The 19,118-nt window shown below is 41.7% G+C and overlaps 1 protein-coding gene across 12 annotated transcripts in view; it reads left to right on the top strand.

Moving 5' to 3' along the window:
* Positions 1-2,305: 2,305 nt before the first annotated feature.
* Positions 2,306-19,118, top strand: part of PPFIBP1 (PPFIA binding protein 1) — a 166,085-nt gene continuing 149,272 nt past the window's right edge. For 7 of the 12 annotated variants that reach the window (XM_067559298.1, XM_067559299.1, XM_067559305.1 and 4 more), the window contains exon 1: positions 2,307-2,459. The gene's annotated coding sequence lies outside the window, so the exon portion shown is untranslated. Of the gene's footprint in view, positions 2,460-19,118 lie in introns of all 12 variants that reach the window. The other 5 variants (XM_067559297.1, XM_067559294.1, XM_067559295.1 and 2 more) reach the window with 1 other exon arrangement.

Genomic DNA, 19,118 nt, shown 5'->3' on the forward strand with positions numbered 1-19,118 from the left:
TTCCAGTAGATCTGTTTCAGGTAAAATACAATTGCTTCCATACACACTGATGGGTTTTGACTGTATTGTAACTTCTCAACACAATGATCCAGGAAGTCATCCTGAACAAATGAAATGAGGAAGATGTTTTCTTGGCGCATTACAGCTAGTAAGTTGTTAGGCTATATAGAAACTGCATTGTAGAAATTGATGCTACTGTATATCCTCACCTTGAGTATTGCAATTAGTCACCTAATTTCTGAGAAACTATCAGGAATAGAGAAGGTCCAAAAAAGAACAATAATGTTTTTAGGACAATGCCAATTCATTGTGTGAGAAATTCACACTTGTGCAGACAGCCAGCAAAAAGCCCAGGCTTCAGTTAAATCCAGATAAATCCTGACATAGGATTTCTGTGGGATCTAAGTGGTTCATAGGACTTTTGCTGGCCATTTCAACTTGTGAGAGGGAAATCTGGTAGAGGTGGCTAATCTAGGGGATAGTTTGGGTGGCTGGAATCAATGGATGCTGGGTTACAATCTCGTAACAGTTATACACCCATGTCATCCCATAAACTTAATTGGTTTATACTAGTATAAGTGAGATCACAATTCTATTCTAATCAGAGTCTTATATTGCCACTTATCACTGTACTATCTGAGCACATGGAATTTCCAGAGTGACATGACTAGCATCTGTCATGTGTGGTTCTTTCTTTCTCCCATCCCTTTCTTGAAGGATACATTTTGTGGAATTTTTTTTTATGTGAATTTTGGAAAAAGGGCAAATGGCTCATTTTTTGTAGGAGAGTGACGGAAATAACACCCTGTGCTATTTATAATTGAGGTGGAGAGTGGACAAGTTACACAGTGCAACAAAGATCATGGGCCAACAAGAGGGTGCCATCCACAGATGATTCGCAATTGGCTTCTGACTCAGAAGCAGCTAGTTGAGAAAGAAAGATGTTCTACGGTGTGGTAGGGTTGTTTAAGTAACAATGAAGCCAAAAGGTAATAAAGATAAGACACACAGGACTGTTGGTAAGAGCTTTAATTTTATTTTCTGGCTCCATTCAGGTACTATCAGTCTGGGATTACAAAAGGTTAATATCCCATCACATGGCAGGGGCCCAGTAGCCTCCATCTCCGGAGGGTACTATTACAAAGAGGGCACTATACAGAGTAATATCCTTGCTTGCTTTTATATTATTTTATTACTATTAATTTTTAAAGGTAGGTGGCTTAAAAGTGGTTTGCATAATTGTTAGACGATCCCAAACATATAGTAAAAGCGATGACTTTACTGATAGCCCTAAAGGAAGGAATTGTTTGTGATGGTACTTCCTGTTTTTTGGCTCATTCAGAATTTGAGTGTGTGCTGAGTTAGTGAATATTTGCTGCTCTGAATAAAGCCCTGTATTGAAATCCAAATGCTGCGAGCATGCTTTATAATTAGAGGGAGCCAAACTCCGGGGATGTTTGCGTGCAGGAGATTAAGGGAATGCAGAGTGGGAGGAAGCAGTCCGTTTCCCTCACTGCTCTTGTTTTTAGGCAACGTTCTGCAGGGTGCCACCAGTTTCTGGGGTCTAGCTGGGAACAGACACAGGAGTTTCAGTATGTGTTACACGGAGTTGATCTTTGGGGTGTGTGTGTGTGAGTTGCAAGAAGATGATCTTTGGTGCGTGGGAGGAGAGTTGCAAGAAGTTGATTTTGGTGTGTGTGTCCGGGGGTGGGGAGTTGCAAGACTTGGTGCGTGTGTGTGTGTGTGTGTGTGTGGAGTGTTGCAAGAAGTTGAACTTTGACGGTTTGGGGGGGAGGGGCTCGGAGTTCTGTGCGAGAGTTTGCGCTTATCCCAGTTCTGAACAAGCTGCTGGGGAAACCTTGCCCAGAGAGACAACGTGCTGCATCACGGCATTGCTGCTGCTTTTTCTGCGGCTCCCAAGGTGGATTTGTTTACGCCTTCCTTGGGCTCTGGAGCTAGTAACAGAATAAGAATGGATGACTTTCTCATTAACGACGTGCCCGACTTCTGCGGGCTGGGTGCTTCCCGAAACCACCGCCTCCCCTTCCACTAGGACAATCACACCCGCCTCCCCGCAAAAAAACCTCTTATCTCCAGACTCCAGCACGGCTCGCTCCAGACCAGAGCCCACCCCTGGAACGCCCCCAAAGTGTCTGACTTCTCTGAGTGACTGGTCCCAGCCCCAATCAGCCAGAGCGTGCGGGCTGCCGTGACAGCCCCGCCCCGACCCTCTTTGGCCATTCCCTGCGGGGAGGGAGGTACCTGGAAGAGGGGTGGTGACGTCAGCTCCCAGTTCAGCCTCAGTCCTTCCTCGGAGGGAGTCCTGGCTCGGCTCGGCGCGGGAGGCGGAGGGCGAGCCCAGAGGGGGAAGCCTGGCGCTCGATGGGGAGGGTCCTGCTCTCAGCCTAGGGCAAGGCGTAGCAGAACTTTGGGGAAGGGCTTGGCTGTTTTGCCCCCAGGTAAGCGGCTCTGGTGGCACTTTGGGGGTGGGTGGAAGTCCGGGAAAGAGGGGTTGGTATTGCAACACGGGGCTGTCTGCAGCTGCTCTCTGCAGCTTCTGCTCCTCCTCCTCCCTCTCCCAAAACAACACCAGTCACTTTTCCTGCTCCCTTGTGCCTGGGGTGTATTTATCTTCAGCTCCCTCTTTAGCGCGGATCGTGCAAAGCTGCCGGGGGGGTGAGAAAGTACCTAATTCAGCCTCTCTTCCATCATTGCCGTGTTCGTTAGGGGGAGGGTTTGTTTGAAATAGTTGGAAGGCTTTGGTGGGAGGGAGGGAGGTAGCAGAGTCTGAAAGAAATCGCAGGGAGCTTGCAGCCAGAAAAAGCGGAGGGAGTGAGGGGGTGCTGTGTGGTACCTTTCCAATCTGGTGTGTGTAAGGATTTGTGGGTGTTTACGTTGTTTCCCTCTCTTTGGAGAAATGCGGGAAGGAGGATTTCTTGGGGGGGGTGGGAACCTGACGCCTTCAGGTGCCATTAGTTTTTGGCTTCAGGCTCACACCCTGCCATGTGGAAAAGAGCATTACAATCAACCAACGCTTCCTGTTCTGTCTCAGATAACAGACTTAATTTGTTTCAGTTTAGTGACTGAGAACATGTGGTTCTCAATGAAATCATCTGATAGAAGAAAAGTTTATTAGCACTAACAAGGAGAGTCCTGTGGCACTTTAAAAGTTATTATTATTATTATTATTATTTATTAGTCTTTGAAGACTAAATAATTTGACTAAATTAGAAATGGATTTCTATTTCTTGCATCTGATGAAGTGGGTTGCAGCCCAGGAAAGCTTATGCCTGCAGAATTTAAATTTGTTAGTCTTTAAAGTGCTACGGAACTCTTGTTGTTTTTGCTGTATACAGACTAACAGGGCTACCCCCTCTGGAACTTTATTAGCACTGTGGGTTTTATCGTCCCCAAGAAAAACTGCAGGTGATTTTTTATTTTATTAAAAAACTGACACTTAATAAGTTACTTGCATTCTGTGGGAGGATGTGTGAAATTCAATTGCAGTGTGTTAATTGCAAACCTGTCTCTAATATGGAAAGCAGCCTCATCATGGGGAAACGTCTGCTCATCCCAGCCACTCCCCCCTCCCCCAAAGTTTTAACATAGGAGCATTTTCTGTTGCTTTTAAAGTTCTGCTCTGTCTGGGAAATGAAGGGCTCTTGTGAACATAGACGTCTTTATTTCCCCTCCTGCCTGAGAAACTGGAAGCCAGAATAAAGTTAGCAGACCATCTGGATATTGCTTATTCACTGCAGCAAGGCAAACCCACCTTTTGACTACTAAAAATGGCTGAGATTGAGCTGCCTGTATCAGGTTGGCAGGGAGCAAACTATTTAAAACTTTAAAAGACACACCTGCCTGCCTTACTTCTAGGTTGGCTTTTAACCCCTATTTAGAGATTGTATAGCCACTTGATGGGAGAGAGCTATTCCCTCTCCCATCAACAGGCATTGCCTGTTTCTGGATCTTTAGCCAGGGTTTGACTGACAGAGTCTAGACTGATGTCATGTTCCACTTCCAGTTGACTTTCCATAGTCCAAAGGAAAGTTACCCCCTTTCTTCTCCACCTTGTATTAGTTCCACAAGGAACAGGAATCAGCTTCACTGTGAATAAATGGCTAGCTGGCACCCAGAGTCATAGGACTAGAGTGATGTTATATTGAATGGCCTCATGGCAAGTGGGGGGGGGGGAAGGGCAGTAAACAGGTGATGACAAAATTTAGACTTCTGGACTCTAACTGGTCACTTAATAGGCTTGAAAAATGAGGTTGAGTGGAAGGGCTAAATTTAAACATGCCATGCTTCTCTTACTGCATAAGACGATGCATTGTAGTAGGAGGGTTGAGGTTGAAAGTTACTAGCTACAAGCCATGGAGAAGTGGTCCCCAAACTTTTCCTCTTGTGCTCCTCCTTACCAGTAATAAAACATGTCTGCCGGCTGGCTGGGAGCGGGGTCCAGGGGGCGGGGCTGGGTCAGAGTGGGGCTGGGTGGCGCTCCCTCCCCGACCCCACACTGTGGGGACTGGCTCAGACCTCAGCGTGTTCCCTGGACATTTCTCCATGCTCCCTGGGAGGTGCAGCCCATAGTTCAGGACCACTGCGTTGGAGACATGCAACTTTTAAGAAGGTGGTGGGGAAAGGTGTGCTTAGATTTAATGCTTAGCATTTCCAGTATTTAGTAGGACTCTTCCAAATACAACCACTAAAACTAAAAAGCTAGGTGCACCTTGAATTAGCAAATGTTTCCATCTCTAGGGCCTGATACACACACAGTTCTTGTAATGTACAACTCTTCTGGTTAAGCTTTTGCTAGTGTGGATTCAGCTGTACCGGTATAAAGATGCCTCCTACTGTAGTCGCTTATTTACCTTCCCTTAGGGCAGTAGTTGTACTGGTGTAACTGTATTCCCATGGGGGGGACTGTATCCCTTTGCCTCTTATGCAAAGATGCTTTTCTATGCACAAGGGTTGTATTGCTTCAACTAAATTGAACTTTAGCTATATCGGTAATATTGGGACTTTGCTGGTTCTGTTTGTTTTGACCCCAGAAAAGATTTCAGTAATAAAATGTGTAAGTCATTGGTTGGTGAGACACAATGGGTGAGGTAATATCTTTTATTGGGCTCAATGTTGGTGAGTTAGTCCAATAAAAGATATTATTTCACCCACCTTGTCTCTGATATCCTGAGACTGACATGGCTACAACTACAATGCATAAGTCATTTGTTATGGCACATACTGAAATGGCAGCAGGGCTGAGCAAAACCAGTATCTGCATTCCTCATACTGCGCCCTCCCAAGCGAAAATATTCTTCATGCTTGTGTGATCAAATATCTGACAGTAAAATATCTTGGTGTGCCAAATCCAGATTTATTGCTTCTATTAAAGGCAATAGTAATCGCTTGAGAACTTAAATTTCTGAAGGGCAAGTGTGACTTCTAATTTTTGATAAGATCACAAGTGTAGATTCCAATAAATTCAGTAGCAAGGTGATCAGTGAACCAGTGTTAGAGCACTAGATTGGGAACCAGGAGATCTGGGTTCTCTTCTTTGCACTGATGCTGGCTTGTGTATCAAATCTCCTAAGATCTGAGTGCCTCACTTTCCTTCTCTCTGGACTGGGGGGCAATAATATCTACCTTGCAGGGATGTTGTGAGGCACAGGCCATTAAAGTTGGTATCATGCTTTAAGATCCTCTCCTGGAAAGTACTACAGAAGTGATATGTATTGCGTTATTTATTAATTCATAACCTTGATTTTAAAAAACCCCCAACCCATTTCCAGTTAGCCAAAGTGATGCTGATATGATAACAAATATGTATTGTACCGCTCACTGATTGATTGATGTTATCAGTCCTGGAATCCAGAGTTTATTATTCTCTTTGAAGTCAATGGGAGTTGCATGTGTTTTTCTGAGAGCTTGGCCTGGCGGATGGTGTTTCTTTGGTTTCAGTGGCATCACTCCAGTTTTTGAAGCATGCTTCCTTTGAATAATTCCCTTTTACACTTAACACCCATCAATCCTCTTACATGAATGTCAGGGATAGCCTGAGCCCCAGTGTTCGGCTCCACATCTGAATACCTCCTTAATTCCAGTGTATTCATAGCTGGCTTTCTAGTTCGGTCCCATTTCTAGTTAGTGTTTGCATTTAACAGCTTTACTGAAGGATATTTAAATGGGTCTGTCCTGCACACTGGTATTAAAACTGAAATCCACACTCTTTGGTTTAAAGTTCTGGGTGTTGTAGTAATTCTGGTCAGTCATATCGCTAGTTTACTGAATACATGTGAAATTTAGGGGACATACGGAGACAATGTATGCTCTATAAACAACTTGAGGTCATGGTGTCGCATGGGATGTAAGTCAGCACTGAATTTGGCCCAGTCTCCTACTCCTAGTGAGCTTCCCTCTGCTCTGTGCCACAGGGACTGTGGGGTGTTGGTAAGAATCCTTCCTTCCCAGCTCTACTCCCCCACTTCACTACCTCCACTAACCTGCCCAGTGGCTCTCTGGAGAGTAGACTCTGTAGCCCAAACGCATGCCTCCCACCAGGCAGGATCTGTATGGCAGCGGGTCTTTGGGATGCACATTTTCCACACCCCATCCTGACTGCATGCTCAACCATTCCCTGCAGACCTAAGTTTTGCACAAGAAGTCCACACGTTGCATGGCCCTAGGAGGCCCTGCTGCCCTCACCTGGTGCAGCAGTTCTACTCCCAAGGGATGCCTCTGTAATCACAGATTTTGCCCTTGATGTACACACACATTCCCTCCAATTCTTGATCAAGTCTTGGAACAACCAAAGAAGCTGCTTTCCCCAGAGAATCCATCCTAGATTTTATATATAGAGCCCTTAGATTTGAGCTGTTTGCAGGAGGGATTTTATCTCCTTATGTGTTTGTACGGCGTCTAGTAGAAAGGGACTTGGTCCTGATAGCGGCATTTAGCTGCTACCACAATAGAAATAGTCCAGTGCATGTTTGGACAGGGCTTTAGGAGATAACGGAGTGCTGTGTGAATACTCATGCAGTTCAGACATGGTCAGAAAAGCTCCCAGGTACATACAGAAGCATGGAGACAAAAGCAAGGTAACTGCTCTCATGATGGTGGTATGCATGTCAGCAGGACGGTATACCCAAGACAGCTGCTTCTGTTGTTGAACTTATTATTTTCAGACTTCAAAGAGAAATTCAAATGCTGCTGCTGCTTTAAAGCTACACAATTACTGTGTGACCTATTTTGTTCTTGCATTTTAAAAATATGAATATGGTTAAGTTTTTAAATGTTCTAAGCTGATAACTTCTGACAGTTTTTTTTTTTTTTGGGGGGGGGGGGCAGATTTACTGTATATTTCTGTGCAAGGTTAATCTCAAATAGAGACCTGATGATGTCCCCTAGCTTGCATATAAATCTTTTTAAGTACTCTACAAAGGAGATTAGTATCATTATCCATGCTTTTCAGATGGGGAAACTGTAGCCTAATAAAAACAATCAACCCCACCCCCTGGATCTTTGCATATTTACAGTTAATAGTGACCTCCCCTAATAGTAAGCGTTCACTATTGCCAATCATTTTTTAGTTCATTTGAAATTAATCATCGGTCTGGCTCTGGGATCTAATCTTGACATGCCTTAGTGAGAGACAATCCCTACCCTGAAGAGCGTACAGTCCAGGGGGAAGATATCCGAAGGCTCAAATGGGAATTAGATGCCCAACTAAGGCCTGGTCTAGACTTACCTTGAAATTCGATGGCAGTCGACGGGAGTTATGCAAGCTACTCTACATAGCTTGCATAACTTCCATTGACTTCATAACTCCTCTTCTATACAGCGTCTTCACTGCTGCGCCAATGGAACTATGCCAATTGAGGGGGTGGTTTTAAAGTGTCGACTTCCCGATTGATTGAGTGGGCAGTGAAGACCTGCTCAATCGATCCAGATAGATCGATCTGCCACCATCAGTGAAGATGTACTCCTAAGTGTGCCTACATTGTAATCACAGGGTCTGATTGCAGCTTCTGAAGACATACCTGAGCTGACTTTAATATGGCTAGCTCTGGTACTGGAATAGTGAAGCCAGGGCCGCATGGGCTTCAGCACTAGCTAGACAGCTGATTAATTAATTACTCAAGTTCTGGGTGGCCTTGATTAGCTTATGCTGAAGCCCACACTGCTGTGGCTTCACAGCTCCGGTAGCTAGATCAAAGCTAGCTCAGGTATATGTGCACGAGCTGCAGTCCCACCTGGTGATTGCAATATAGGCTCCCTGTTAGAGAGTGTCATCCGAGCCTTTTTTCATAATCTGTTTAATAGAACTAGCCAATAAGTATGTTGCAACATCTTTCTTTCTTTCTTTTTTAATAGAAATACTGAGCCTGATTCTTCTCTCGCACTGGTTTTATGCCTGTTAACTCTTACTTCAGTGAAAGGTGGGGAAAAATTGGTGAGAGGTGAATTGGGCCTACCCACTGAATTTTGAGATGTGTCCAGTACTACTGTATTAGGTAGGTGATGAGGATGCTTAGAGCTATGGAAAGACAGCTAAGGAAATTAATGATAATATATAGCAAGTTTTATCTTCAGTGTGCTGTATGAATGCTAATCTTCACAGCACCCTGTGAGAGAGGGTGAGCATTATCCCTAAGAGGTATTTTGTCTTGTCAGATCAGTCCTTTTTCTCAGAGCGCTAAACTTTCTCTAGCCAATGGGTTACCTGAAAATATGAATGCTTCACTGTTGGGTTATATATCTAACTTTATTTCTTTACACAGTTGTTGTACAGCCAAGGCTTCAAATGATATTGACTCAATTGAGGAAAACAATGGCTCTATCAGTGGGATACTGTGTTTTCAGATCTTTCCTGTGGAGATTGGCCTTGTTTGATTGTTGTTAAACAAAATATCCAGCAAGGGGATTAACTGTGAACATTTTTCAGGGTGCTGTGAATTATGCAGTTGCTTTTCTGACTGAACAAGAAGACTTGTATTTTTTATTCGGATCAGGCTAAGGATAGTGGCTTTCTGCTATTTTTCTAATTGTAGGGAACAAACTGGTTATCAGTGTGGTGGTTTTTATTTTTACTAAAGGTTTTGGAATTGTCTGTTAATTAGTCATCAGACTGGATTTGCAATCACTTACCTGTGATGTGTATTGTCCTTCCTGTGAACGTGTACTGTTTCCCATGTTCGTAGCTTTCAGAGACTATTCCTTTGTATCCTTGTTGTAGATAGGAAAAGTATGGTGGATAAAAGCTTTGTTTGCGATGAACGTGTGTCTGTGTTTGTCAAAAGCCCACACCAAATCAACCGTGTAACAAAACGATTTGTTTTATTTAAACATTTCCATGCAGCACAAACTGCAGCGGTAGCCTTGCTTTGGCCTCTGTCATTCCCTCCTGCGTGGAGATAATTTGTGAGGGAAGGCAACAGTTACCTGAAAACTTGGGCAAGGTTTGGGGCTTTTGGCCAGGTCAGCAGGCAAACCTTAATTAGCTGCAGAGGCTGTGCAACTGTGAGAAATCGTGACTTAAATTCCATGGATTCCCCTCAAGATATGCTGCTCCTTCACATTTCTCTCAAGGTGGAAAGGGTAGCTCCGCAACTTGTATGCCATGCTGCCAGGCTCCTGTTAAACCCTTTGCTTCCTCTAAATGTGGAGGGAGTGAATGCTGCTTTAGCAGTTTCAGCCAGAAATGGTCCTATCTAAGTGGAGGGACATGCTACTTAGTGGCTGTTCCTCTCCTGTCCTCCATTCCTGGCACGCTCCCCCTCTTCCCCGCAAACATTTTAAGAGAGGTGAATGTAAATGTATAAGTTTAGGAACAAAGAATGTAGACCATGCTTACACGATAGGGGACTATCCTGGGAAGCAGTGACTCTGAAAAAGATTTGTGGGTTGTGGTGGATAATCAGCTGAGCGTTAGCTCCTAGTGCGTTGCTGTGGCCAAAAGAGCTAATGCAGTCTTTGGATGTATAAACAAAGGATTCTCAAGTAGAAATAAAGAGGTTATTTGACCTCTGTATTTGGCACAGGTGTGACTGCTGCTAGAAGACTGGGTGTCCTGTTCTGGTGTCCACAATTCAGGAAGAATGTTGATACATTGGAGAAAGGTTCAAAGAAGAGCCATAAGAATGATTAAAGGCTTTGAAAATTTGTCTTATAGTGATAAATTGATTGAGCTCCTTCAGTCAGTCTTAACAAAGAGAAGATTAAGGGGCGATTTGATTGCAGTCCGTAAGTACCTACATGGGGAACAAATGTTTAATGATGGGCCATGTTATCTAGCAGAGAAAGGTATAACATGATCCAACAGCTGGAAATTGAAGGAAGACAAATTCAGACTGAAAATAAGGTGTGAAAATTTAACAGTGAGAATAACTGACCATTGGAACAACTTACCAGTGGTGGAGTCTCCATCAATGACAATTTTAAAATCACAACTGTGTTTTTTTTTTGTAAAGATCTGCCCTAGGAATTAATTTGGGGGAATTTCTATGGTCTGTTAGACTAGATGATCACTATAGTCCCTTCTGGCCTTGGAATCTATGACTCCAAGAAAAGTGACCTCAAGTGCACTGAAAGGGGTATCTGTGCAGACAACAGAACATTCTCCTCCCTTCACTTTCCTTGTACAGCTACCCACAACATTTTAAAGACATTCCTACCATTTTCTCTCTGCTGCACTGCAAAAAGGAGAGGAACATACAGTAGGGGGTTAAGTATTCTCTATGGTTTATGTTAGTCCCTTTCATTTGGGGCCCCAAGGCATGAGTATGTGTGAATACAAATGTTTGATTTTCAGTTGCAGCACAAATGTGACTTTTAATACTTCCACTTGTTTTGTGAACCCCAAACACAATTGCACAACCTGTTAAGTCATGGGAATCAGACAGTGAAAATAACTTTGGTAGATCCATTATTTCATTTTCTATGTACGATCCAAATGTAAAAAGTAAATTTCACATAAAGAAGCAGCTTATTTAAGAGCTTAAATATGGGTTTAGGTGCCTACCTAGTTAGAACCTTTTTTGAGCTAACTACATAAATGATGGACAGACCATTATATTTTTTTAATGTTCTAATATTACAAAGTGTTATTGATAACAAATATGTTCTAGTAGTAGTAATGCTTGTATAGCACTTCCACATTTTTTAAACACTGAACAAACGTTAATCCTCACAAACACCCTTGTGATGTGATAAATATTACCCCCATTCATCACGTGGGGAGATTTAGTCAGGAAGTTTGAGTGATTTGTCCAAGACCAGAGAGGAAATCAGCATCATAGCTTGTATTAAACTCAGGATGTCCTGACTCCCAGTCCTCTGTTCAGATAACTGAACTGTGCTTCTTTCGCCAAGGCATTAGAGCCAGGACTAGAGCTAACTAAGGAGTTCCTGGTTGCTAGTGCTGTGATTTTTATCTTGACGTCTTTGTAACAGCACATTGCATGGATGGTACATTAGCACTTACACTCTTATGCTTGGCATTGTCCTTCAGCCCTTACATGAGTAGCCCTTATGAGAACAGTCCCAGTGACTTCACTGGAACTTCTGGGGGGGAAGTTGTATGCTGATCTGTCTATGTAGGTGCCCTTCATTTAAAGTTTTCTTCTAAATCTTACTGGAGAGTGTTTCAGACTTGAGAACCACTTACTGCAGTACCTGAACTCCTTTATCAGAGAATGTTTGCATTGACAGACAGACATCTAATTATAGGATTTATATTTGTTTTACAATATACAGATTTATAACCAGTAGTTATTTTCAATGGCTTTTATGGGACCCTATGAGACTGATTTGAGAGAGCAACTTTATTTGACTGTTTTTCATGACAGCTTTGATTAAAATAACAGAGGAATGGAAAAGTCAGGACCATAAAATGGAGGTTGGATTTGGGGGAGTTTTTTGAGTAACTTTGTACTTGTTTTATGATTGGTCAAAAGTGTCTTAATGACAAGTCAGTTTTTAGGTAAATGCCTCTGGAAAATGTAGAACTTCCAATTCAAGTATAAGCATAGAATACAAGTTCTGGTTACCAAAAGCTTTCAAACATTTGAATGTTTATGAAAGGGGAATTTCAACTACTAAATGTGTTTTAAGCTGGAGACTGGCAAACATAGCAAGGTGACTTTTTTTAAATCTGTTAACAAATAATCTTGTTTTCTAGGCCCTACCTCTACAGTACCTTGTATGAATGACAGAAGGATAAAATTAAAAACACATGCATTTACCAAGTTAACAGGGTGGTGTTTTAGTACCAGTGGGAAGGGCAGCACTCTGAATCTGTGATAGCTTTACACATAGCTGCCTGTCTGTTCTCTCTAGCGTGCAAAGTCATCTGTATTTTAATTCTGTGCTGGTTACATGAGTCAACTGTGGTTGGACTGAATGATTTTAATTTAAAGCAGCACTGGTATTAGGTGAGTTCAATCCAAGTACCTGCATTCAGAGAGAATGCTGACTCTGCCCCCTTAATTCAGTCTACTGTACCCCTTTCGTCTCGGCAAAAGAAACCCGTTCAGTGGCATGAATCAAGGAAACTAGAATCATTCTGCCCTGTTATGCCCATGAAGGCTGCAGAGCCCTCAGAGCCAATCTCGTCCCTGGAGTAAGCAGGTGCAATTGAAGTCTGTGTGAATTAAGGATATTTACCCCCAGGGTTGCTTTGGCCCTTTGTTTCTTCTTCTTTGTATTGCAGTAGCACCTAGAGCCAACTTTTGGGCCCTTTGCAAACACACAGGCCATACCTGAAAGAGCGCGTTATCTAACTAGACAAGGCGGACAATGGGTGAGAAAGGAAGCAGCTGCAAAGAGAAGTGACAGTCACACAGAGAATCAGTGATGGACCAGGAAATAGAGCCAAAGTCTCTTGACTGCCAGTCCTGTGACCTACCCACTAGACTGCTGTTTCCTCCAAATTTCTTTGTTTTTTGTCCAGCATAACCTACTCCAATTATAAGGAAATGGTCAATTTCTTGAAAAGCTGCAGTTTGGCTCCTGAGCTGAATTTTCCTAAAGCTTGGAGTTGATCAGTTGGAGTTGGGTTTTGGTTTCAGTCCACTTAAAAGGATCGGAGTCACCCATGAAGTCTGGAGGTGAACTTCCCCGAAGTTAGGAAGTGTTAGATCAGGGTTATACACCCCAGGTCTGTCTCTAGTAAATATGATGCACATCTTGGCTAACCAGTGCCTGAAGTTCAGCCAGAAATATAACACTTCTACAAGTATCTGAAAGGTGTAAGCATTAGTGAAGAAGGTCAGTTGTTGAGGCTGGCCCAGGCCAAGAGGAATTTGTAATTAGGAGAGATGCAATAAGATTAAGACAAAGAAAACGTAGGGTCACTGGAGGCGGGAAACCTCTGAAAATGGGCATGTAAAATTGACAGATAAAGATGTCCATAGGGCCAAATTAAGATCCTATGATATGACTCAAAAAAGCATTCTAATAATTATAATTAATGCCTTCCCTGGGGAGCTGTTGCTGTTTAGACTGCATCTCAGGAAAAACTTCCTGCTGCTGAGATGTCCTATTAGACTTCTATAGAAATTATTCTAACAGCCTATAGTTTAATAGAGAATTGCTTTTTCTGCTGTAGAATTTTGTGGGCTGGTATTAAACATTCCATGGAAAGGTGGTTATTCACTGTTAAATTTCAGTGGACTCTTTCATAAGGGATACTGGCAGGGAGATGGACTGGATGAGCTTTTACTAATGTGATTTCCTCATTATGTATGTTCATACATGCTTGTAGTGTCTTGGGATTTCTTTGAGTCCAGTCTCCTGAGTCCCAGATTACCAGCCTAACCACTAGACTTTCTCTTGAGCAGACTATTAATAAACCGTCCAACCCCACCAGGAATGTTCAGGGAACTTGTCCATTGTAGATAGCTGGGGTGTGTTAGGAGCTCAGATACAATGGTGGTGGGTAGGGTATAAAAACCAAGTAGAACAGAATTGGGTAACGAGAATACCATGGCAATTTCACACCCCTGACCGGCAATTTCACACCCCTGACCGGCATAACTATGTTGCTATAACTCTAAAGTATAGACCGAGTCTAAGTCACTTGCTGGGGGAGTTTAAAACTGATTAATCCCTTTCTCCCTTTTGACTCCCTCCTACCTCACACTGCCTCCAAAGGAAGCTAAAAAAGTAACATTGATGATACACCCACCCTCTTCTAGGTAGTTTGTCACTTCAGATGTCCTTTATAGGTGAGTTTAACCTTGACAGTGCAGGTGTCACTGAAATAATGGTTAATTTCTTGTTCACCATTCCATTGTCAGGGGTGTGGCTGGCTTTGCTTCAGATTGTTCATGCAACATAGAGATAAAAACCAAATGATGTTGTTGTAAGGGTGGTACAAGTGAACTTCCTGCTTGTCCTAGTGATTTGTTCCACAGAGAGAATTCTGTGGGTTGAGCTCCATTGTTGAGACTGATTTTAAAAAAAATTAATTTCAGAATAAATATTTTTGGTAAAAGGAACTTTTTAAATCTAAGGTGACAAAAAAAATCTTACAGTGTGTGTGTGTGTGTGTGTGTGTGTGTGTGTGTGTGTGTTTAACTGTATTCATAGAATGACATCTGAGTCCCTAATTTTTTGCACAGCATTATCCACGTGGCACAGAGTTTTCCATATATGTCCTTAGTTTTATAATTCCTTGACATGCTGGTTGGCCATAAAACAAGGTAGAAAGAGACCCTCCTATCCTAAAGCTGAGGCTCAGGTGCCCATATGATAAAAGGGATTCCAGTGTTCTCCCAGGGTGACTTCAGACAGCATGATCAAAATGATAACTGAAGGTCAGATTGCTGTATAATCTGTAAAAGTAACTACAGTTCAGTTGTTAGAAAGAAGGTTAAGGGCAGAGTTGCTCAGCTCAGCCGATAATCCATCGCTAGGCTGTAACACATAGGGGAAGTAGAAAAGAATTAAGGGGGAATCTTCTTACCTAGCATGCCAAGCAAGGCCTATGAACTTGTTGCTATTCTGGATAAGATTTCTAATTTAACCATTCAGAGACACCCATGCCAGTCACTGGGGAGCTGTTGGCTCTAGGCAGTATCTTATCTGTTGTGGCAATCATGGAGAATTCCCCTTGTGACTTGGTTCTACATATTCTATAACTTGCCAGCTGTTGAATGTATTTTCCTTCCATCTTCAGTAGTTTGCATTGCAGTTGCGAAGTATGTTGAAAGTGATGGTAACAATTGGAATTCCACACTAACACAAGCAACGCTGCTATAACAGAACCCTTGCAGGATTCCAGAGCACCACCCATCAGATCAGTGCTGAGGTTGCTTGCATGTCTGGTAGGTGTACTGTATGACCCCAGAGACCCCCTCTTTCTGGACAAGGTGCATTACCACCAGGGCTGTGGCACTGGCAGCTAGACGTTTTGTTTTTGGACGCAGGTGGGAGGCTGTCACCCTCTCACCTCCGTATTATATGGTGGTGGGGCTTAGGGGCAATATGCAAGGCTTATTGAAAATGGAGGAGGAGATGGAAGCTGGCTTTGCTAGCAGCTTTATAGCGTTTATGTGGCAGTTCATGCTAGTAGCAGGTTGAGTTGCTAGTGTGGAACTCCCATGGCTACAGATCCTACCAACTTCAGCCCACAGCTTTGAGGCCTTTTGGGGTTTAAACCTTCTCCTTTCATTCCCTCTTTCTAGGAATTTTACAAATAAATCAGCTAGCTCTGGGTAGTTATGACAGCAAGAGTAAAAAACAGAACTGGCTCCACAATCATATATGAAAAGTACTTGTGTAATATCTATGGAAGAGATGGCACCACACAATTATCCCATGCAGTCCTTCAGGATATACTTGAAATTATTTGCATTAGTTAAGCAATTATAGCAAGTTTGCAGCAGCAAACATGTTCAGCTATTATAGTAACTTCTCTTTCTTCAAGTTGGTAGTGCAGTAAAATAAATCTTTGTAAATTAATGGGATAATGGATCTAAATTCTTTGTAGAGAAACTACTTCTGTTAGACTAACCAGGATGAGTCAATCTGATCTGATCTTCAGTCAAGGTCTGAAAAGATCTTAAAGCTCTCCCTTTTATGCTTTGAAATGTGCCCAACTGGATCCCAGCTAATTTTGTGGCAAACTAATTGAATTGTTGTTTGAACAGTTCCCAGCATGTGAGCTTTAGTACTGTTTAACTTGTACATGTCTAATTTGATTTATTCTCTCAAAACTGCAATGAGTGAGATGAAAGTAAATAATTTCTAGCTTGAAACCTCACACTTACACAGAACGCTCAAGTGTTTGCACTAATTTGTGATGAAATCATCACAGAAGTGTAACACACAATAAACTGTGATGGGCACAGTTGATAGATACCTCAAAATAAATATCTGGCTCTGATTGTTTCAGTTAGAAGTTCATTTAGAACTTTGTCCAGCTGTTTTGCATTGCTCTGAAATGTAATCTTGCTCTCAGTGAAATATAGTAACAATGTGTGTGTAGAAGGTCAGCAAAACACACACTTGTGCCCTGTTTGTGCCCTTATTTGTACCAGTGTTATTCCATTCACCTCACTGGCATTGCATAGATGTAACCAAATACATAGGAGAGTCTATTTTAATGTTAGGTTTATGTAAATGCAAACTGTGAGAACTATTGCTTATGTTTCTGAAAGGGCATTCATATGCTTCACTGTGCTTCCCTAATAAACTTTATCACGTAAGCTTAATATATACTAAAAGAAGCATCTAACATTTTCTTTTGATATTATGTTCAACCCTGTTGGTATGGTCACTGGTGTATTGAAAAACAAAATTGGAGAATATAAAGGGTGGAAAATCTTTTGTTTAAGGTAGATATAATCTGTTTTTATTTAAAAACATACATACACACAACCTGGAGAAGGGAGAATAGTAATAGTTTCAATTGATGATAATGTTTATCATTAAAAGAGAGATCCCAAAATGATCTTTTCTATAAAGGAAAAACTTGTATGAGGCTGCCTCTTTGGAGAAACATGGCATTTTATGGTAAATGTGCAGGTAGTCACTGTGTATTTACCAAAACTGGAATTTTGCTATGACGCTGCAGTTTAAGTCCCTATTTTTCCAAAATGTGCCATGTTATCTTTCAGTGACCACCAGTGGATAGGATGTGGGTTTTCATTTTATTTTTCTATCTATTAGGTGGAGATTGATTTCCTCAGTGGTGGTGTAGAACATGTACTTAAGGCTAACATGCCTGAGTAATGGTTGCAAGATTTGTTCTTTAACAGTTGAAAAACTGGAAAGACACACATACCCTGCTCTCTTTTTCTTGTCAATGTTATATTTTAACCTCTGGCTTTAGTCACACTGAAGAGTACCTTGTTCCAAAAGTGGCCCACCTGAAATCATAGGGACCGCTTGTTGATAAGGTGTTACCTTTACTTGTGTTAAGTATCAAAACCTGGCTCTTGTATTGTAAGCTAGTTGGGCACTGAAGGATGGCTGAAATTGTGACTCCATTAAAGCCAATGGAAGTTTTGCCACTATTTCAGTGGGGGCCTGGTTTTCACCTGTTATCTTCTTTGTCTAAATCACCGCATGAACTTGTCAGTATTGGCTTAGATTGGCAAGAACTGACAGACCATTTATTAAAAGGGAATGAGGTCATCCAACTATTACAACAGACTTCCAAAAATATAAAAAATCAAACCATACAAATAATGCATGCAAATGGAGGTATGCTAACATTTATAATTATAATAATATAATAGTATAATATTTTTACGGGTTGGTCACCCACAACTAAGGAAATACTGTCTGTACTGCTACACCCTCTGTTGGTTGTTCTAATTCTAAGCTGTGTATGTTTTATTGGCATGTGCTTATGTGTCATTAAATAAAACGAATGAATGCAAAATTAAAACTGTGCACTCAGATTGCCTCTCAGTACACTGCTCTCAGACAGTTGCATAAATGGTGACCCATTCAACCCGTTTTGGATTTAAGAATCAAAAGGGGGACAACGTAGACCGAGAGCAACTATTTTGCCTTGTTACAATTATTTCTGCCTTCTGAATACTGTTAACATCCTGGGACCCTGTTACTATAATTATGTTTACATGTGTTTGGGAACATTCTGCTTGTAACATCTCGTAGTTCTGTTTGTGTTTTGTCTATAATATATCACAGTTCAGTCTGCTGTTTAGAAATACTTTAAGGCCTTTTATTACACAAGCAACTGTCTGGCTCATATCTAAGAACATTTACTGTGCATGTTCTTTGTTCTATGTTAGTGGAATAATTCCCATTGAAGGCTAATTCGCCTTCACATTTTTAGGATTGTAATAACTTTTACTCCCCTCTTTTTCTTAAATAACTAAATAATATATAAAAATGTAGTTTTTTAATTGAAAGTTGTCATTTTTGTTTTGAGTTTTTTTCTTTGAAGTAAAAGTTAGCTAGCATAACTAAAATATAGTGTATGTATAATAATAAAGTAAAAAGGCAATTTTAAGTCTCCCTAATAACAAAAAAAGTGAAGCAAGACTTCATTGCAACAACTTTTTACAATCCAAATGGCCAAAGAACGTGACTCCAAATAACCCCAAGTCCAGAAAAGTTCATGCCAAAAACAAAACAAAAATATAAAAAACCCACCAAAAAAACCCCCACAAATGGTCATGCTTGCAACAACAGATGGGTAATTAATAGTCACACCAGGATGCAAAAGCGGCATAACACATCAAGACCCATAGATCTATATGGGGAATGAATCTCTATAAAAATGGAATAAAGACAAGGAGACTTTAAGTTCCTTCTGCAAACATCTAGGAGCATCGGATTCATGACTGACAGAGCCCGGCGCCTTCCTTGTGTTTAGCCCATCTGGCCACTGGGCTGGCTCGAGCAACTGTTAGGCTGGTAATTATACACACGTGTTCTGCAGGTGTGTGTGTGTGTGTGTGTGTGTGTGGGCAATTGCTTTTTGAAACTTCAGTATTCACAATAAAGGCGGTATATTGCCTTGTCTCCCCCTGAATAAGATCCTGCTGTTTATTTCATAAGTGTAAGTATCATCATTTAATACATATAGTCTGAAATAGACCAGATTTATTAATTTTTAGGGCATATGGCAAAAGCAGGTTTTG

Source organism: Emydura macquarii, unplaced genomic scaffold (genome assembly GCF_026122565.2).
Source record: "Emydura macquarii macquarii isolate MOO-44397 ecotype Brisbane River unplaced genomic scaffold, CSIRO-AGI_Emac_v2 contig_2205, whole genome shotgun sequence".
NCBI classification, from domain to species: Eukaryota; Metazoa; Chordata; order Testudines; family Chelidae; genus Emydura; species Emydura macquarii.